This window comes from Dasypus novemcinctus, chromosome 1 (assembly GCF_030445035.2).
Source record: "Dasypus novemcinctus isolate mDasNov1 chromosome 1, mDasNov1.1.hap2, whole genome shotgun sequence".
NCBI lineage: Eukaryota > Metazoa > Chordata > Mammalia > Cingulata > Dasypodidae > Dasypus > Dasypus novemcinctus.
This window is the reverse complement of record NC_080673.1, coordinates 134,380,807-134,403,528: the sequence shown is the minus strand read 5'-3', so window position 1 is coordinate 134,403,528 and position 22,722 is coordinate 134,380,807. Positions and strand designations below refer to the sequence as shown.

Sequence of the window (22,722 nt, the reverse complement as noted above, 5' to 3'; positions counted from 1 at the left end):
TCACTTACAAAACATAACATCCCCTAAAATTCCCACCTGTGCTCTTTTGCACACCACAAATGCTGCCTAAGGATTTTAGAAAAATGATGTACAAAAATAATATTTATAAGAGCTGTGTACTGTGCTCCTAAATGCAATCCAGTGTCTGAAATGGATGATGAGCATATCAGGATATTTAGTTTGTCTTTGGAGTCCCAGGAGAAGTTGAGTAGCAGATTGTGGTAAGGGGCAATCTTAGCTCAGACTGACACCTTCTCCTGGGACTCACAAATACATCCTGTGCTCAGTACCAGGTGTGTCAGTAGTGGGATAAGACACAGACCCCTAGTAGGTAAGGGGCCTCCTGGGACATTCCTTCCCTTATTGCCCTAGCATACTATTCTGAGTATAGTGAGGAGCTGTATAAAATGACAGCTTCCCACCATACTGAGAGGGATTTGTTAGAACAAAGAATGACTTGGACAAGTCCAGCATGACAAGTAGGTGAGCATTTATTAGGGACTTACATGAGGTTCTTGTCCTTAGCAGTGGGGGGAGAGATGACAGGTTGAAACTTGATCATCTTCACTAGCTGCAAATGAGAAGCACTTTTTTTGTACATATCTGCAGATGGGAAGGGCACATGAAGGGGAGTACGGCTTCAGAAGGATGCAGTGCTTTGGACATACAACAGAGGACTGGACTTTTGCAATGTTTATCAGTAGGGCAGAAGTTACATATTCACAGTCATTGTGTAAAGACCTATTAATATGAGGGTAATCAGGCAGTTCAAAGGAATGATGTTCCTACAATGTCCTAAAAGAAAAGGTTAAGCATTTATGCTATAAGATGTACTGATTAATCAGGAGTTCATAAACAGCCATCTCCTCAAGCTTGCTTTTCAACTGTTTAGGAATTGAATACTTCTGTGACTGGAAGGGGGAAAGAACTGGAAGGGTTGGGGGGAAATTCAAAATGACATATATGGAGAGCGGATGTGGCTCAAGCAGTTGGGCACTTGTCTCCTACATGGGAGGTCCTGGGTTTAGTTCCTGGTGCCTCCTGAGGAAGATGAGCAGATAGACAAGGGAACCATCTTGGGAGGGGGGGGATTAAAAATAAATTAAAATAAATAAATAAGGCTTCAGAGTTAGCTAATAAGTGAATAAAAAGAAAAAAATATATATGCCATGTAACATTCAATGGACCCAGTCTGACTCTGGTGGGCATATATTATGACATCCAGCTTATACCCTAGTGTTATATCTCTCTCTGAGGAGGATGGAGTCAGTTCCTCCACTATAGCACACAAACTCAAGAGAGTGGTCCTGTGTGTGGAGCATCTCCCTGCATCAGTCACACATTGAGATCTGCTGGCTGGCTCACATGATGCCTGCTAGTGAAGCTGACCATACTCTGTCTCCTTCTCTCTGTGAGTAAAACATCTTCCCATTAGAGCCTATGTGAGTCTTGCTACACCACTGATGCTATGATTTTAGTGAGAAGAATATTGTGGGAGTATTCTGAGCCATTTCTGGCAGCATTGTTTTGGCCACTGCAGTTTAAAATTTTGGAAAAGATATCCAGAGCACTATGTAAGCCATGAACAGAAAACACATGCTCTGTGCTTTTCCCAATAGCAAATCTCCTTTTTCTCTGCTATATGGGAAACAGGGAATAATGGGGTTCATTGCTTCATGTGTTTGTAGAGATGAAAGAAAATGGCAAAGAAATTACTTCTCTTTTCCAGCCATAAAATCATTGCATGAAAATCAAGTTTCCTTTAATTTATATAAAGACTTCACATTGTTTTTCTGGTTCTTTAAGCAGACCTATCTGTTACACTGTTTATTATTTCTCTGAACTGCCATGTCAGCTGTGTTGTGTATCAGTACTCATTTTGAATGTAACTGAAGCCATTCACATATGTCATCTGTCTTGGGTTAATATAACTTCATGTTTCTAAAGGAGATCTAGGAGTTTCCATATGCTATTGATTATCTCATGGTTGACAATTATTTTAATTCTTTAGAATAGGTAAACTGGTCACTTTTCTATTCAGTGTTTATTATACGCTTAATGAAATAATTTTTTTCTTCAATTCACTCTGCGTCTAGTTTGAGACTTTTACAACTTTCGAGAATATTTTTATATCTATTCTTCTATAGTAAATTGATTTTCTGTGGTGAACCTTTTATACAAGTCTTATGTTTTGCAATTTAGAAGCAAGGTTTAAATGGAAAAAGAAAATCACTGCATTTAGACATTGTTGATTTCTTTTCTAAACAATAATTTTCAACCTTAAAGAAGTTTTCATAAAACAATTAATTTTATGTTGTTCATCTCAAAATAAGTTATTTTGAGGTATGGATTTTTGAGTTGTTTTTAAACCTTCATTCTTAAAATAAGGTGGTATAGACAGACACTTGAAATAACAAAAAAACTTTTATTAATGAGATGAGAATCAATTGTATACTTTCTTAGAGATAAATATAATTTCATATTTTGAGATTTATTTCATTCTAGATGGGTAAATCTATTTGAGAATTTCTCTGCAATCTTATTTTATTTGAAATTTTTCTTCATATCACAAAAATTTAAAACAGCATATCGTTCATTTGAATTTGCTAATACATAATTTCTGTGTAAGTCTTATCTTCTTAGTAAATGAAATATTTGAAATCTCTGGGTATAGCTAATTTTTCTAGCTTTAAGATAATGAAATTAGCAGTGTAAGATGTTTGTAGAGAGATGTTCAAAGAAGTCATAGAATGAGGTTTTAGAAATGCAACTTTTGATCTGTATGTTTTTGTGGTTTTCCTAATGGGAGGCCAGTTCTGTTTACTGGGCACACTCTCTGACAAAGCCATAATCTCTCGGGACTATAATTTATAGTCCTTAAATCTCTGAAACATTTCCTGCTCTGGTTTGTGAGTTGTTAAGTCTGAGTTTATGCTTCACTTTTCTGTGCTGACCTCTTCCACTTTGTAATTTAAACCACAGAATGCTCTCTTCTTATCTTTTCCTATAGCCATATTTTCTCTTTGAAAAAGTTTGTCCCCTTCAATTTTATGAAAAACAACATATGAGGATTGCAATTTATCAGTTGCCATTGGGAATATTCCTTTACAAATAGAAAAATATAACAATTTGGGGTTGTATATCAATAGGCACTGCATAAAAGCATGCTGATCATGATCAGAGTTTAAATGTAACCAAAGCTAGCCTTTCTGCTGCAGAAGCTGCTTCCTAAGTGCTATACTTACTCTCCCTGCCTTTCTCTACCTATCATTTTATTTTTATCTTCTTTACATATCTTAATTATGATTATGACTTTCTAAGCTTTGATTCCCTATATGTGTAATTTAATTCATATATGTATATCTATATAAGTGTATGTATATATGTATTTTTTATCCTGAAAACATAGATATTTAATTTAATGGATCAAATCTACTTATTTATACCATAACATATTCAGAGATTTTGCTAAATAAATAAGTAAAGAGAATTTTCATATTTTTCTCTGAGGAGCTTATTTTTATAACATTCTTGCTGGAGCTATAGAAATCACATATTTTGACTTTTCTCACTCAAAGTAATGATTATTAAACATTGATCACTTGTAAATTATGGAGGGTATTTGTTACAGTGCATATTCCTGAGCCCATCCCTGAGATTCCAATTTAGAAAACCTGGAGTTAGAGAAAATGTTAGAAATCTTGATTTTTCAGAAAAGCTTCAAGTATTTTTAGTTGGTAGTAACTAGGCTCTGAGAAAACCTTTGCTTCTCAAACTTTAATGTGCATGCCTATCACCTAAATTGCAGGATTTTATTGAGTAGGTCCTAGGTCCTAGATGGAGTTTGAGATTCTGTATTTCTTACCATATCAAAGGCATTTTGAGTTGTAAGCTATTGAAAGAACAGAGCCAAAAGGCTATTCATTTTGAATTTCAATAGAAGTTCTCTTAATAAACTCTACTTACTCCAATCTCTTGAATGTTTCACATTCCCTTCAAACCACTTAATCCACTAGAAATAGAATGTGAGCCACAAATGTGAGTTTAAATTTTCTAGTATGCACCCCAAAAAAGTAAAAAGAAACAAGTAAAAAATTAATTTTAATAATATATTTTATTTAACTTAATATATACAGACTATTCTCATTTCAACATGTAATCCCTATAAAATATTATTAATAGTAATGAAATATTTTACATTTATTTTTGTAAAACCATAGGCAGGCCAAAACCAGTTTGGGAGTATCCTTTGTTCCTGTAACTTTTTCTTCTGAGATTGTTTAACTGTTGTAGAATTTGAGAGAGGTTCGGTTATTTCTGTATAGAGAGGCCAGGACTCAGGAATGATTTTGAGAAGGAAAAATGGTTTATTGATGGCCGGCCGGACTCGGGAGCTTTCTGTTTCAATCCCAAGCCCTGAACAAGATTTTTGAGTCCCTTTTATACAGAGAGGAAAGGCCAAATGGTCCTTTTGTTTCAGTTCTCAATAGGCTGGAATTAGCATGTATTTTCCATATCCTAGGTAAGTTTTTAGCATGGACTTTGTACATTCTAGATAAGCTTTTAGCACATTTGGTTTGCATTTCCCTGAATATTTAAAGTTTATAAACTTTGCATTGTTAAACTGTTTGCTGGGACAGGAGTCGTTGCCATGGTTACCAAAGGCAGGACCGCAGCCTCTTACCGTCCCACACCCACAAGTCACAGACAGCTTAGGTTATCTCTGAAGAGACAAAGAGCCTCCCACCCATAGCCCACATCATTTCCCCTCTTATGATAAAGTTTAACTTGCTAAGCTTTGGCATAATTATTGTTGGAGTCATGAGGTGGCCATGTTGTTTTGACTGATTACTTATCAGTTTTCAGTGTAGCATCCAGGAGCCTGTTCCTAGAAGTTTAGAAGTTTTTACTCCAGACAGCAGAATCCTGGGGCAGGGGTCCCCCTGCAGTTATCCTGGGGCCACAGGCGCCTATGTAGATCTTCAACCAGGCTCCAGATCCATCTATCAATCCTGTTTTATTCTTAAAGAGTTTACACCTTTAATTTTAAAGGGGTGCTGAAGGGAGATGATCTCTTTTCTATAACTGCTTCCTGCTGGCTATGGGCTGTAGTCATTGCCTAACAAGGTGTAAAACTCTATTTTATTTTAACTGGAGGAAGATGGATCTGGCCTTCTGCATGAAGTTGGATGAAGTTTTCATATGGTTAATAAGATGTTCATTTTGAAAGAAACAAACTTAATTAAATATTTGGAATACCCATTTTTAAAAGAGGACATTGGATTACAGAGGTAGACAAGGTTAGGTGCCTATAAAGATGGCACCCCTTTTTAAAAGCTGGTGGAAACAGTATATATATATATTTTCTAAGTATTTATTTTTAGAGAGAAATTGCAATAGATACTTAGCTTTGTTTGAAGACACATTTCAAGCTGTTTAATGACTGGCACTCATGTGCTCTGTCAGATGATCTTGCTGAACTGGCACCCTTTGGGCAATTGGTTTCATTCAGGATTAGTACACCAAGTTGGAAATTTCTTAGTTTTTATCTGTGGGAGTGATTAGAACTACAGAATAAAGGTTTTTTTTACATTTTGGTTTTAATTGTATAATTTTTGGTAATTTTGACTTGTTCAATAGGTGACTCATTATTAGCAAGCAAGCCTCATTTTTGCTACACAGTAGAGTACAGTAGAATAGTAAGTTGACTGAGCCTGGCTGAAACTGCCACCTTATTCTATAGACATGTTTATTAACTGCTTAGAAAATGAATTTACCAGGAATTTAACATGTCTAATATACTTTTGCACTTGATCCAAAATAGAAAAGATAACGTTATAATTATTAGGCGTATATTTAGTACAGGATAAAAGTACAACACTTAATATTAACTAATGTATTACTTAATGCATAAGGATTCAGAGTTGCAATTAATAGTTTTAAGTATCAGGTTTATATTATTTTACATGCTATCTCTCCATGGGAGCAGGCCATAATGCCAATTGTGTTTAAGTTTTACTTACAGTATCCTGGTAGTATGGCTCCATTTAGCATGTTCTTCACACAGTGAGCAAGTCGCAGCATTGTTGATTTTAGAGAGTTTCCAGTATTCTACCAGCCTGGTGCATAGTGTTCTCTGGCACTATGGAACAATGCCAGTTTGGAGGCAATATCCACTGTATACTTGGCTGTACCGAGTCATCATTGGCTGCTGCAGGAGCTTGAAACTGCAATGTAGTTTCCATCGACTTCAGGAGCAGAACCAGAGGCTGATATAGCAAATATTTCTAATTGAGGGGTCAGTGACCAGCCTAGCCAATAACTCACATGGAGAGGCAACCTGCAATGTATTCAAGGCCTGGTTTGAACGCACAAAAGAGTTTGACAATGTTAAAGTTTATTCCTTGTTTTTATATATATTTTAAACAATTTAATGCAACACATCATATATCAAATGACTGTTTACTTACACAATTTTACCATGAAGATAACAGTAGGCACTTTACTTAGTAATAGAGGGAAAAAATTATTTTTCATTGTTAAAATGAAAACAGAAGATTCTCAATAGAATTAAGATAACTTTTTATTAACATTTACTTAAATATGCACCTTGCAGTGGCCTTCAGACAGGTTTTATTATCACGAAGTTATTTTTTTTATAATCAATACCAATCTAAGTTTTTAGTTAACAATGACTTCTAGCACTAGAACTATTTAAACGTTTTCAGTTTGGAAGATGTTTTACAAATTCTTTATAATTGACTATAACCACATTGACTAGCTACCTCATGTTTAAATAAACTTATTAAATTATAATTACCAACCAAAGAAATTTATTTTATTTATTTAAGAGAACATATCTACAATCTTTTTTCTTTAGCCTAATTTCACCAATGTGAACTTACAATTTTCATTACTCTGAAGATTTTGTACATATAATGTTAATTTAGTTTATAAGTTAACTATGGGAGATTACACTCAAGTTAAATAAAATTGAAACCATTATAGTTTATGCAGGGAATGTTCTATTTTTTCTTTACAGGAAGCTAAAACTTCTTTTCTTTGTTTAAGTTATGAAAATGAATAATTTTTAAAAGCATACTGACTACCAGGTTTTAAAACACATTACACAATTACTTAATTTGTTTAATCACAATCCAGGAAAGATCTCTCCATAGTTTCTATGGACTTTACTTACTGAAATTTGTCAACAGAGCCACTAATTACCTTTATTTTTGTTGGAAAGAAATCGTCTTCTGAAAGAAAATAAGGCTCACTCACCCAATTGTGGAGAAGAAAAGAATTTATTTTCAATCTTGCAAGAAGCGGCGCACAACCTGAAAACATGGCTGGTGCCCTGAATAAAGAAAAATGACACAGTTTATACCCCTAAGCCTAGCATGTGAGCTCTTCCTCTATTTCTCCATAGATTGGATACTTCAGAAGTTACAGCCTATTTGAGAAGATCCAACTTTCCCGCACAAAAGTTTGTGATTTAATTGTGATTTAACCACTTCCTCTATTACATTCTAACCATTTTAGTTTTTACTTGCTCCCCTTTGTCAAATAAGGAATGGAATTTAGTGCTGAATTGGTATTGACTTAGCTCTTCCTTGGGCATCTTTTATTGCCTATAGAACTGGCTTAAGCTGGTTTCTTTTGTTGCTATTTAACCCGGGAGTGGGAGACTGAGGCAGTAGGGTGCCAGGTTACATTAATTAATATTTTCTTCCTTTATGTGAAAACTAAACTAATCTTTGTTTTTTACATTTTATGGCTGACAAAAGGTTTAAACTGGGAAATTACAGGACAAACTGATTCTTAGTTCCTTAACCTAGTAGATAGGTTTAATCTGCCACACCTAATTTAAACTGGGAAATTACAGGGCAAACTGATTCTTAGTTCCTTAACCTAGTAGATAGGTTTAATCTGCCACACCTAGTCTTGCCTTCAAAGCTCTTGCAAAGAGGAGGTCCTTTTTCAATAGTTCCTATAATGAGATTTCTATAAGACCTTTCCATCCTGCTTAGTCTAGTTTGGGCTCCAAGAATATTTATTCACATATAACTGCATATTTAATTTTTAACAATTTGAATAGAGCTCTTTTAGGAATTTTTACTTGTTAATTTGATATTATCATCCTGATGTATGAAGACATACACTGAGCAAATGGGCCAACTCAAATAGAGTTAGACATGGAAACACAACTCATTGATGTTACTTATAATTTGCATTATTTTATATACTGTTTAGCTTAATTTGGGTTCCAGAAATATATATTACTTATATAACTGCATATTTAACCTCAACAATTTGAACAAATAGGCAGACATGAATAGTTTGACACAAAAACATAACTATAGTTACTTGAAACTTCCATTTTTCACAAAATAAGTGTGACTGCAAAACATTTCAAAGACTCCTGAAACTTTTCTTAATCTGCAGTATGACTGTGCAGTTTTACACAATGACCATGCCATTTTACACAAGAATTGTGTTTCTTAACTAATGGCTTGTAACCAAAATGTTCCCAATGCTCCAATACCATTCTCTTTTGTTTCAGAACTTTATATTTTACCTTGAATTTAGCAGAATTTTGATAAGCAACAAGACTAATTCTATGTATATTCACTGAGGCTATTGGAAGCCTTGGGGAGACAAAATGGTTTCTCTCATGAATTGCCACTCCTAGGAACACTGACAGTCAAGGCAGGAGACTCCCTTTATTTCCCCCAGTCCTTGGAGATAATAGAACTCTGGTGGTCCTTTAAGCTAAGGACTAAGAATTCCACCAGGCAGCAATCCAGTCCACACTTAGATTTATGAGAGAAAGCAGGGTTACTAATACCAGTAGGACAGGAGCTGTTATGAAACAACCACAGGCAAAGGCAAGGGGTGAGGCTAGGCTTGAAGCAACCATAAACGAAGGTAAGGTTAGTTTAGAATTTACACTTAAATAATAGTTTCAGGCTAAATTCACCCAGCTATAATTTCAGTTATTATCTTTCTGCTGTTTTATAATATAAATGCATTTATAAATGATCTTAACTCAGTTACAGTTTTCATTAATTTTTAAACTTTAAGGTGAATTGGATACCTTTATTAATTAAGCTACAAGAATTTTATTAATAACAATTCTTTGAAGTCCTGCCTTTTCTTAGTAATGGAACAAATCCTCATCTGCAAGTTATGCATTTAAATTCACCAGCAAGAGAGTATTGGCATTTAAAGATTCATTTTATACTACGTTTTTACCTTTTTACTGTGAATTCTTAGGCGCCAGCAACTGACAAAAGCCAAACATAGATTTTAAAGTGGCATTTCATTCCTTTTTTTTCTTTTCCCTCTGTAGTTTCTCAACCCTGAAGTTCCCAGCCAGACCATTGAAAAGGCTATCAAGTGATTAGTGGTCTATTGTTTCAAGCCATAGCCTCCTTTCTTCAGACGATTTTACAGTTCTAAAACATTCCAAAGTGTTTCTACAGTCTTACAGAGAGAGAGATTTTGGCCTTGACACCCTAGGGAGGGAACTTTACTGCATTTATTTTGATTCTGTTTTTCACCCCCTTCACTTCCCCCCCTTCCAGGCAATCGGGTGCACAACAATCAAATAGGAATGCGGCTTATGAATAGGTGTGGACTCACTGGAAAGGGGCAAGCCTCTCCCTGCTTTCCAGCTTTCTGCCAAAATAGGCAGACAGAACCTACTCAAATTCAGCACCCCTCCCAGGGACCCAGTCACCCTGACTAGGGCAGCCCCAACAAACTTGGGTGTGTGGCATGGACACAGATGGCCTCCAAGCCCTGGCAAAGAGGCAGACCAGAGACAAGACAGCAGAGCATGCACAAACATCTAGACTCCGCAAACATCCAGACTCCTCAGTTTTGCCCCATAATCATTTCACTCCCTTGCCAAAGGCAAGGGAGGGTTCCAGTTCAACTAAATTCTCCTTTACATGACCACACAATTCTAACACTAGCATTGAGCTGACACAGACAGAAGCACAAACATCACTAATCTGACCCATAAATTCTATATATATATATTTTCAGCATGGCTGCCTCCATAGCCATCACAAACCTTAGAACACTTAACATTTGGTATAAAGCAAATTCATTCACAATTTAGCACCATAACAAAAGATTCCAGCTAGATCTTTTTCATTGTTTAACTTTATACCCAGGCCAAGCTTCACTAGAAAAGCCCATCTATTTTCCTGTAACCAAGTTTTTTTTTTGTTTTTTTGTTTAAATCCAGACCAATTTCCAGGATGTTAGGACTCGAACCTATAAACAACCCTTCCTATTATAATCAAGTCTCCACTCCTTCAGTGGATATAAGACCAGTACCAGATTTTAACATGCAGTTAGACAAACCCAAAACACCAGGGCTTTTTCCTGGTTTTTCTCCTTTTTCCAGATCTAGAGAGAACAGCTTATCCCCATTTTCTGGGGCTACTAGGGTTCTCTCGGGAGGTGATCAGCCTCCCCTTCCTAGCAATTAGAGCTAGGGCTTTCCAGACTGTGCTCACCCGGGGAGTCTTACCTTCGTCCATGTTTGGAATTCTTTTTCGTTCCCAGAATCTTTCTCTTCAGACCTTCCATCGCCCTGGTTTTCATCGGGAAGATTCTGGTGGAGCCCACATCTTTTCTGGATTAAATTTAATCCAGGGGTGCCCAGATTTGGGGTTCACCTGAGTCCTCCCGGCTTCCTCAGGGAATTGGAAGGGGCAGCAAAATGCTACTGTCTTCTGGCCTTCATTTGCAATCCCAGATGAGCCCCCCAAAATGTTGTAGAATTTGAGAGAGGTTCAGTATTTGCATATAGAGAGGCCAAGACTGAGGAATGATTTTGAGAAGGAAAAATGGTTTATTGACAGCCGGCCAGACTCAGGAGCTTTCTGTTTCAATGCCAAGCCCCGAACAAGATTTTTGAGTCCCTTTTATACAGAGAGGAAAGGCCAAATGGTCCTTTTGTTTCAGTTCTCAATAGACTGGAATTAGCATATATTTTCCGCATCCTAGGTAAGCTTTAGCATGGACTTTATACATTCTAGATAAGCTTTTAGCACATTTGGTTTGCATTTACCTGAATATTTAAAGTTTATAAACTTTGCATTGTTAAACTGTTTGTTGGGACTGGAGTCATTGCCATGGTTACCAAGGGCATGACCACAGCCTCTTACTGTCCCACACCCACAAGTCACAGACAGCTTAGGTTACCTCTTAAGAGACAAAGAGCCTCCCACCCATAGCCCACATCATAACCACAGGTCTTATAACCTGGGCATATCCAGAAAACACCAACTCTTGTCTTTTAGATAACTTTGAGACACAAGGAACAAAGGTCATATCCCTTAGAACCAATATTATTAGGACAGTGAGATGCTAGAAGCAAATCAAATGCGGGAAGTCCTTTAAAAAGGAAGATCTAGTCTAAAATCCACCCTACTACAAATGGACAACTCTATAATTAACCAACTGGACTATGCCAAGTCAAATCTTTCCACTCTGTCCCCACTGCTCACCTCCAATTCCAATAAAATCTCAATTAACTTTTTTTTTTTTTTTAACTAAGGGCTGGCTGTTTATTGACTTTATGGAGAAAGACATTTGCATAAGCATAAGTTAATGCAGTCAACACTTATGAATACTTAAGGACATAAAGAAACAGTTTTCCAGGGCATCTATAGAGGGTACATAAAAATGGTTCAGATATATGCTGGTTATTTTCACAGTAGTTACAGTTAAAAATGACAAGTGAGGGAGTGCTGAGTTCCCACCCAGTTAAGCTCTATCACATTCCCCAATGGAACAGCAACAATTCCCCAAGTGCAACAGCAAAGACCAACAAAGAAGGATGGCCCAATGATGAGCCCTTGATACTGATGACTATGCTTATGAGCCTGTGTGCCTGAAATATGAACTAGGCCTAGAATTGCAGGGTGCCTAAGAGTTACGTCCTGAGAGCCTCCATGTTGCTCAAATGTGGCCATTCTCTAAACCAAACTCGGCATTTAAATGCATTAACTTCCCCCCAGCATGGGACATAGCTCCTGGGATGAGCCTCCCTGGCACCGAGGGATTAATACCAATCAATAACTATTGATACAACTAGAAAAAGACCTTGAATAAAAGGGTCAACTCAGACCAGTAGAATATCTTAGCCTACATGTAGGATCATGTGTTAAAACTTGTTTTTGACCTTGAATAAAAGGGGTAAATGCCAAAGACAAATGAGTTGATATGGCTAAGAGTCTTCAAAAAAGAGTCAGGAGGTCATCAGAGGGGTCATGCCTATGCATGCTTTAGCAGGATCCCAGAGACAGCCAAAGTAGATACAACCCCAGGTACTGGTGCTCCTGAGGGCTATGGAGACACACAGGTTCTTTGGTCATGGCAGATGGCTCTGGAGTTCAGTGCCTTGTCAGTGGGCCCTACTTTGGAATTTGTGTTCTTGAGTGTGATGGAGTTAGACTCAGCTGTGACTTTTCTACACATGCCTCTTCTGTCACTTTTACTGAAACTGTGGTTGGCAGTAGGGTTGGTGTATGCTCAGGAGACTTGAATCTATGGACTGACCATTTACCAGCTGGGCTCTGAGACTCAACAGAGCTGGAACTCTTACTCTCAGGTTTATTGGGCTTACCCAGGAGGTGAAGATAGTCAACCACCACACCAGGGAACCAAGAGTGCCTACAACTGCAAGCAGGAGAATTGCATCCATCATCCATGTGGGATATAAGCCCCCTCTTGATATAGAATTGTAGTGGACATCACCATCCCAGAGTCCACAGGATGGAGGAATAAAATATGGATTAGAGTGAACTTACTGATGTTCTACTATGGAACTATTTTGACTAGTAATGGAAGAAATTGTATCCTTGGTATGGAGACAGTGGCCATGGTCGTTCCTGAGGGCTGGGAGAGGCAAGAAGAGATGTGATGTGGAGGCATTTTCAGGACTTGGAGTTGTCCTAAATGATATTGCAGGGACAGATGCTGGACATTATATATCCTGCCATAACCCACTGCATGGACTGGGGAGAGTGTAAACTACAGTGTAAACTATTATCTATGTGGTGCAGCTGTGCTCCAAAATGTATTCACCAAATGCGATGAATGTGCCACAATAATGAAAGAAGTTGTTGATGTGGGAGGAGTGAGGTGGGGGAGGATGTATATGGGATCCTCTTATATTTTTTAATGTAACATTTTTTTGTGATCTGTGTATCTTCAAAAAAATACAATTAAAAAATGATGGGGGTGTAGGATGGGGAGTGGGGTATATGGGAACCTCTTATGTTTTTAATGTAACATTTTGTGCAATCTATTAACTTTTTTAAAAGATAATTAAAAATAAAATAAAATAAATAAACAAGGTGGAAAGTATTCCATCTTTCTCTAGTCACACACACACAAAAGTTCTTTTTTCTTTTCATAAAAAGGTTATTTTCATTTTAAAAAAATGTACCCAAGGTAAAACAAAAAATAAAACAATGCTAAAATATATAATAAAAATTCTAATCTTCTACTGCAGACATGTCTCCCAAAGCAACCTTTATTGTGTTTCGAATGTAAATATTCTTCCATAAATATTTTATGTATGCACAAAAGCTTATGAAATGTGTGTATTATTCCTGTCCCTCAACTTTTCTTAAACAAATGGTGGCCCAGTACTCACTTTTGTATTTTACTGGGATTCTTTCATATAATTCTTTTCACAGCATAGTAGTCCACTGGGTAAGGCTTTATTTAACTACTATTTCTAGTCTTTTACTCTTACACTGTGGCACTGCATCTCCTAGAGTATGCATTCTTTGTGCTCTTGTGGCAATATTTCTCTAAGCGGATTTTCTCATCAAAGAGTACATAGTTTTTAAATATGGTAGAAAAGTGTTTAATGTATACTCCCACCAACTGTATGTTACTAAACTTTGTATTTTGTTTTTTTTTTTGTTCTTGTTACCAAACATTTTGACCTTTGCATTTTTATTTCATTATCAATTGTATCTCATTGTTATTTTAATTAGCAATCTGTTTTTTGGCTTCACTGATCTTTCCATTGCTATGTGAGTCCTAAACTATTTTGATTATTATAGAATTAAAATATTTTTTAATGTCTGGTAACTTTCCTTTTTTTCTTATATCTCTACAGAAAGAGCATTTGAAAAATATTTTAACAACAGCATTTAATTTGCTTTAATGATAAATTCACCAGCACAATTGTTTTCGTATTAAACAAATCCTATAAACATATGAACACTTGAATTTACTGCCTCCCCTGAAAAGAAAATTATTCATATCACAGAAATTTAAATAGGAAAATCACCTAATGATTCAAATTTTCTTTAAAGAATTATTTTTTATTTATTTCTCTCCCCTTTCCCCCCCTGTTGTCTGCTCTCTGTGTCCATTCACTGTGTGTTCTTCCGCATCCACTTGCTTTATCCAGCGGCACTGGGAAACTGCATCTCTTTTTTGTTGCATCATTTTGCTGTGTCAGCTCTCTGTGAGTGTGGTGCCAATCTTGGGTGGGCTGTGCTTTTTTTCATTCAGGGCACCTCTCTTTGCGGGGTGCACTCCTTGTGCGTGGGGCACCCCTACATGGGGGTGCCCCTGCATGGCATGGCACTCCTTGCACACAGCAGCACTGCACATGGGCCAGCTTACCACATGGGTCAGGAGGCCCTGGAGATTGAACCCTGGACCCTCCATATGGTAGATGGATGCTCTATCAGGTGAGTCATGTCTGCTTCCCTAAATTTTTTTAAAAGAAGAAACTCATGTTCATAGAATAGACCATGTACATAGAGCAATAATTCTCTTTAAGAAACTGCTAAGTTCTTAACATTTTTATATATCATAGACATTTAAATACCTCAGAGGGAGATAATAACCATTCCAAATTTTGTATAAGTCTAAATTACCATAAATTTTAAGTGATGTAACCATATCAAATGACTTGTCACTTGATGAATCTTTTTCAATCATTAGGCTGCTTCTGATTAGGCAAAAAGGAAGACTTTATTTAGAAACCCCTTTTGAGCTAATTATTTCTTTGACTATTATCTAATCAAAGCAAATTTGATATTAAGGGGAAATAGTTCCTGGAAATAAAATGCAACTGTTTTACAAAGAGCTCCTATTCTTATATATTGCCTCAATATATTTTATTTTATTATTATTTTTTTAATTTAATTTAATTTTTTCAATATGTTTTCACAACTTCAAAAGTGCTATTTGATTATATGGAATGACTTTTCTTTTGCAAATGGTTAACAGCACTTTGTAGTTTTTCAAAGCAGTTAACTATTTTGTAGGATACTGCCATTTCAGAAGCATGTAATTTGGGGCTACTTCACAATCAATGGAGTATTGCTACTAACCCAAGACTATAGTTTACATTAAAGTTTATGCTCTGTCCTGCACACTTTGTATGTTATGACTAAATATATAAAGGCCTGTAGCCATACTGCAATGTCACACAGGACAAATCCAATGTCCCAAAAATGCCCCCATATTAAACCTATTCTTCCCTCTCCCTCCCCTCAGAACCTCTGGTGGCAACTGCCTTTATATCAATGATAAAAGTTTGCTGAAGTTCAGTTTTGAAACTTGATTTCTATGGATTTAATTAAAACTAAGCTCAGTGCTCTAAGGATCACTTGATCTGGAACAGAGATACTTTCACATCTAGGCTAAAGTTCATTGCCATCAAAGTAGGAAGGCTTTCCATGAACAATGTACTCAACGCTTCCAAAGTCACAGCCTGCAAAATGGCATTAACTAAAGCCAACATTCCACATCTAAATGATGAACTGGTAGCATTAAGCAGGGAGAGATCCAGGAAGGAGGTCTTTAACCACTAACAGATAAGGCAATTTTTGACAAATATGTGAGCTTTTTTTTAGGCCAGTAAAAAGAATTTATTGGGAAATGGGGGGAAAGAGAACAGAGCTTGCTGAGAAATGGGAAAGAAGGATGGAAATATGCACTGAGATTTTGTGTGTACTCCTCCAGGCAGAAAGAACATATTTTGGCTTATGTGGTCACCTTTTAAGCTATTATTAATAAATATTCCTCCCCTTGGTAATGCTAAGAGGAGGGACTCCAGCTGTTATTGGTTACCACACCAATGGTGGGGGCCAATGGTGAGACCTGTTTGGAATACCCAGCACCTTTCCTTACCCCAGAAAGAGTCCCAACTGGGGACTGCAAGGTCAAGGTCAAGGTCTTGGTGGGGTATCGCAGCCATGTTGTTCACTGGCCATGTTGTCTGTCAGTCATGTTGTGGCTCATCTTCTTTTCTTTTCCTTGTACAAACCTGCCTCTGCTCCCCACTCAGAGAAATCACGCCCTTATTCTTAAGTGAGTACTGGGGGGACATGGTCATTCTTCTATCATTACTTCCTGCTGGTTAGAGCAGGAACCCCTGCCAGGCAGGGCGTAAACCTGTCTGGCTGTTTTATTGAGGTTGAGGGAAGACAGGTCCGGCACCCTGGTTGGAAATGGATGAAAATTCCACATAACTAAGAAGGCTTCTTTAAGAGGTATACTTAACTAGAATTTTGAAGATATATTGTTCTGTTAAAAGGATAAAGGAGATGGTGGTAGGCAAGCCCAAAAAGAGGTTCAGCCATGATATCCTGGACCACCAGGGTGAGAGAGGCCAGGTGCCTTCAGAGGCTGCATCTTCCCAAAGTTGGTGGGAAACAGCATTCTTCCTTCAGTTCTTTTATGCTGCTGTTTAACTCTAGGGGGAGAATGTGGTAGACCTGCCACATTTGGGTATAAACTGCAATTCCCAGTTCTCACAGCAGTGGTTTATTTAGGAGAGCTAGGAAAGGTATGAAGAGAGGCACTGCCCTCAACATTAACTCATACAGACAGTATAGGCAACAACAATACAAGCATATGGCAAACAAAAGAAAGACAATACTTAAGATAGTCATTCCTTTATCTTATAGGCATATTCATTAACTACTTAGAAAATGAATTAAATTTATCAAAATTTTTAACATGTTCAATATCCTGCATATGATCTAGAATGGAAGATATATCATAATTGTCATCAGGTATAAATGTACAGTATTTATTACTAATCAATTCACAAGTTCCTCTTTGAGCTGCAGTTAATAGATCTAAGCTCAAGGTTTGCAATACCATACATGTTATACCTCCATGAGGGGAGGTCGTAATGCTGGTTGTGTTTGTTTAAGTTTTATTCCCAGTACTCTGGTAATCATTGCTCCACTTGATATGTCCTTCACACAGTCAGCATGCTGCAATAGAGTGGATCCTAGAGAGAGACTAGGAAGGTAAGACTCTTGTGTTTCACTAGCTTGGTGCATAGTGCCCTTCAGCACTATGAAACAGAGCCAGTCTGGAGGCAATGTCCATTGTACATCTGGCCATATTGAGCCATTGCCAGCTGCTGCAGGAGTCTGAAACTACAACATACTCTCCATCCACTTCAGGAGCATGTTCAGAGATGTAGTAGATACTTTTGTTGTTTTAGGGGCCAATGGTCAACCTACCCAAACACTCAAATGGAGAGACACCATGCAGGGTATTTGGGTCTGGTTTGAATGTACAAGAAGGTTTTACAATACTGAACTTTATCTCTTAATCTTTATACACTTTCTAAACACTTCCAATGCAATGTGTAACATATCAAATGAACTTAATGTTTTAGTACTTTGTTTTTTACTTCTACACCTTTACCATGATTACATTAATTAGCAGGTATTTTACTTTAGCAGCACAGAAAATACAGCTTTCTTCATTATTTTATGAAAACTGAAGACTCATAATGGAATCAAGATTATCTTTCCTTTCTACCACTTTCACATGCAGACTGAGGTGGCCTCTGACAGTTTTGCCTGTTATGACGTTACTTTTCATTATCCATATCAATTTAGATTTCTAATAAATAATGGCTTCCTCAAATTAGCCATATAAATGCTTCAATTTTAGAAGATGCTTTTCAGACTCCTTATAATTAACCATAAGCACATAGACTAGTTACCTTACCTTAAAATAAGCTTATTAAATTATAATTAGTAACCAGTTGAATTTATTTTATCCATTTAAGAGAGGGCAGACTTACCTTTCCTTCTTTAACATAATTTCATTAAACATGAACTTACAACTTTCATCCTCTTAAAGATTCAATGCATATAATGTTAATTTAATTAATTGGTATCTTATAAACCTAGGAGGATTATACCCAAGCTAAATAAAATCTGAACCATTATAGTTTATGTAACGAATTCTTTTTTCCTTCCTTTACAAGAGGCTTAAAATCTCTTTTCTTTAATAAAATTCTAAAACTCTGAATTATCTTAAAAACATACTGACTGCTAAGCTCTGGAATATATAATTGTTTAATTTGTTTTAATTATAGTTTAGAAAAGATTTTTCCATAGCTTTTAAGGATGTTTCCTTTACTTACTGAAATTTGGTAATTGAATTATTAACCAGCCTTATTTTAAGACTGTTAAAAGGTTTAAATTGAGGAATTACAGGATTAACTGATTGGTTTCCAACCTAGAAGATAGAGTTTTAATTTGCCACACTTAGTCCTTCCCTCAGAGCTCTTGAAAAGAAAAGGCCTTGGGGGCTGGATAGGTCAAAGAGTTCAGGAAAATCTTTTTTTCCCTTTCCCAATAGTTTCTATAGTTAGATTTCTATGACCTTTCCATATTGCTTAGCTTAATTTGGACTCCAGGAATATTCATTCACATATATAAATGCATATTCAATTTTTGAACATTTTGGATAGAGTTGTTTTAAGAATTTTCATTTGTTAATTTGATATCACCAACCCGATATATGAAGATATATACTGAGCAAATAAAGAGACAGTTACTTATAATTTTAATAAATAGGCACATATAAATAGAGAGTTAGACACAGAAACCAATTCACTAATGTTACTTACAATTTTTATTCTCTACTAAATAAGTTTAACTGTGATAACATTTAAAAGATCTGTTTGAAGTCTACTTCTAATTAATATGCATTGTGACAATGCAGTTTTGCCCACAAATTTTGTTCCTTAATTATTGGCTATAACCAAATTGTCCCCAAGGCTTTAAAATACGCTTCACAATATTTCCTTTACCTCAGAGCTTTGCTTATTTCCCATTTGGACTTTGGCAGACTTTGGATAAAAAACACTCATTCCAGTATATTCCCACTAAGGACACTGAAGATTCAGGGAAATCTGTTTTTTTCTCATGGTTTGCTGTTTTTTAGGAACACCAACACTGGAGGTGGGAGCCACCCCCATCCCCTCTATCCTCCACTGCTGGACTGGAAGAGTGGACTTCCAACCCTGAGGGTCTAGAATTCCACCAGGCAGCAAACACCTGGGGTCAAGAGAGAAAGCAGGGTCACTAATACCAGTGGAAGGACAGGAGACAGGGGTGTCCTAAATTTGTCTTCCCCTGAGCCATTGGGGGCAGAAGTTGTCATAAAATAACTGTAAGCAAAGGCAAGGGGTGAGGCTAGACCTAAAGAAACCATAAACAAAGGCAAACTCAGTTTATAACTACCATGAAAATAGCTGAAGTGCAGGGAGGTATAGCTAGTGAGCTAAAAAAGGTGTGGCTAGAACCGGAATAACCATAAACAAAGGTAAACTTAGTTTAGAATTATCATCACAAATGTAGGCTCTAGGCTAAATCCACTCAGTTATAGCAATTTCAGATACTATCTTTCTGCTGTTTTATAATATAAAGGCATCTATATAATCTTCTTAACTTTTAGTTACAGTTTCCAGTATGTTTTCACTTTAAAAACAAATTGGGCACTTTCATTTATTAACTAAGCAACTAAAACAATTTTATTAGTAATAACTTTGTTAAATTTTTCTGCTTTTCCTGAAGCTGAACTTGTGAATTATACATCAAATCCAGCTGCAAGACAGTATTGTCATTTAAAGACTCATTTTTAAGTTACTTTTCACTGTTATCCAGTTGTAACAGGCAAACCCCAAATCTGATTTAAGATTTCTTAGCAGATCAGCAAAGTTAAAGCAAGCACAGATTAGAAAGGAAGGGGGAATTTTAATCAGTTATCTTAGTTTAGGGAAAGACTTGTCTTTAGAATCACCTAGACACAAACTTCCAGTTTCTGTCCATGGCAGAAACTTCATGCAGGACCCTACAGCTTAGTTCGTCGAGAAAAATCACTGGGCAGGATGAGCTTCCTTTTGATGAAAGCCTGAGTGGGCCAGGTAATAATGTCTAGCATACAAGAAGTTCTCAAAAATAAAATTCCTGGCAGGTGAAAAGTAACTTCAGGTAGATTCTGGAAGCTATAAGAAGGTCTAGCAATTCCAGGAAACTCATCAAAGATTTTATTATTTTAGAAGTATCTTGGCAGTTTTCAAAATGCTGAAAAAATAAGAAATTGTAAAATACTTCAAAAGTAGTGTTAAAAGGAGCTGTTACTGGGCTTTGTTTCGATTCTTTACCATGGTGCAGAGATGAATTTCAAGAGTAATTTGAGTGAGTTAGGCCAGTAATTTATTCAGGTATGGAGGGAAGAAAAATGGGAGAAAAATAACAGAGCAGGGGTCCCAGGTAGAGAGGAAGGGGTTGAAAAGTGATAAAAGGGCTGACTTATAGACTACAATTTCCCATTATAGATTATAAATCCCCAGGTGTACTTGCGTGGCCACATGGCAGAGGAAAAACAGCAAGAGCAGTGTGCAGAGGACAGGAATGGGTTCACAGGTGAGAAAGCACATGAGAGAGAAAGCTTAGACCTGGCACCTGCTTTTTGAACTGTTGATTATCCCACCCCTTTGCTAATGGCAGGGGAGGAGTTCCACCTGTTTACCATTTTAATTGCTTATTTCTCCCATCAATCTCCCAGGAGGGCCCAATGATAAAGTCCTTAGGGAATCTCTGGGGCTTCTCCTGGCTTCTGGAGGAAGTCTTTTTCTGAGTGGCAGAATCTTGGGGTGGGTCATCCAGCAGCCATCTTGGGTTATTGATGTTCACATGGACTTCTAGCCAGGTTCCAGATCCATCTATTGATTCCCTGTCTTAGCCTACTTCAGAGCCAGGAACTGCTTTAGAATTTCTGTTTTTTTGTGAATATGTATCTTTAAAGATTTCTTTTATTACAACTGTAAGAGTCCAGAGATAGCAAGCTATCTTATAACTTTCAGAGTATTCAGAATGATTTTTTTTTTTAACAGAAAACAATCCAGGAATTACTTAATGTTATCTTCTCTGTCAGTTAGAAATACAGAAGCAATGCAAGGCACTTTCCAGCCATGTGAGATATCAATTTATCTGAATTCTGGAACATAGAGACTAATTTAGAATCTACTTTAGATGATTTTAAGAGAATTTTAATAATATCACTGTAATTCTCCTTTGTATGGAATTTGGTTTTGCTAGACAATATTCTGGTCACCATTACTTTGATCACTGTCAACTGAATCAGTGTTATTTCTTGGGCACTGATCATCTGAGAGTGTTGCTTCAAACCCTCTGGTGGTGTAGAGGTGGTAGCCAGATGGATAGGGCTTGACTGGTTCTTGTTCTGGACACCATGAGTGTTGACCATTCTAGAGATGTGGCTTTAGTGATAACATGATCTGAAAATGTGGGGTTGAGATAGAAGATGTAATTGTGTTTGTTTTTTTCAAGCAAGGTTCCAAGTAGTACCTTTTTTGTATAATTGTTCTAAAATTTCACAAAAAGCTTTCATTTCATCTTCTAAAATACATATTTTACAAGATGTTTGACAATTCCACATTGTAAGTAATATGGATCTTGGAAATGAGATGACTCTCTAAGATAGTTCTTCAGTAAAACCATACAGGACTGGAGGAAGGTATATCTTTTGGACACCAAACTTTCAAGAGACAATGGTATCATGGAATGTCTGGGGAAGGGTGGTTAGGATGCTGAGTTTTTGAAAGCATTTATAATGGATAAACAAGATCTGTTTAGCCTCCCAGGAATCTGGCTGGCCCAGACTACTAGCTCTTTATACCACCATTCCCGCGAACATCTGCCCCCTCCGCCCTTAACACTTACATTGAGGGGACAGATTTCAACCTTGCCTCCTATCTCCTTACTTGTCAACCTCACAATAAAACTCTTTGTTTTCTCAAAATCCCAATATCATAGTATTGGCCTTTGTGCATGTCAGGCATTGAACTCTTGCTCAGTAAAATAACAAGTATTGAAAACCAGTGTGCATTTTACATTTACATTGCATCTCAATACTGACTAGCTGCATTTCAAAGGCTAAATAGCCAAACACAACCAGTGCCCACCATATTGGACAGTGATACCCCAAAATAAAGCATGGCTCTTCATTGTTGGTAGACTACATTTTCTTCTTCTGTCAATCACATTGTTAGTCTTACGAAGTGTTTCAATCAGTTATAATTGTTATTGTAGTTATGTGACATTAATTTGTTTGTATGGAAACTAGATTGATTAATTTAGAAAGACTTGATAAAGACAACATTGTAAAAAATATAAAACTACTTTAGAATTAGTTGTGAAGGAGACAAGGCCTATGCCTGATTGCCCTCGGCTGAGTTCAAACTTTGGCAAAGATAGGTAGCCATTTGCTTCATCATCTGGCAGCTGACTTTGTTGAGAAAGCACCTCTGATGGTATCTTAATTTGGATATTTAATGGCTTTGGAACTGTAGGATTTTACCCCAAATAAACCCTCTAT

At 36.8% G+C, this 22,722-nt stretch overlaps 1 pseudogene; it reads right to left on the bottom strand.

The window, feature by feature from the left end:
• Positions 1–15,407: 15,407 nt before the first annotated feature.
• Positions 15,408–21,735, bottom strand: LOC101441600 (protein Lines homolog 1-like; annotated as a pseudogene).
• Between the last annotated feature and the right edge of the window lie 987 nt (positions 21,736–22,722).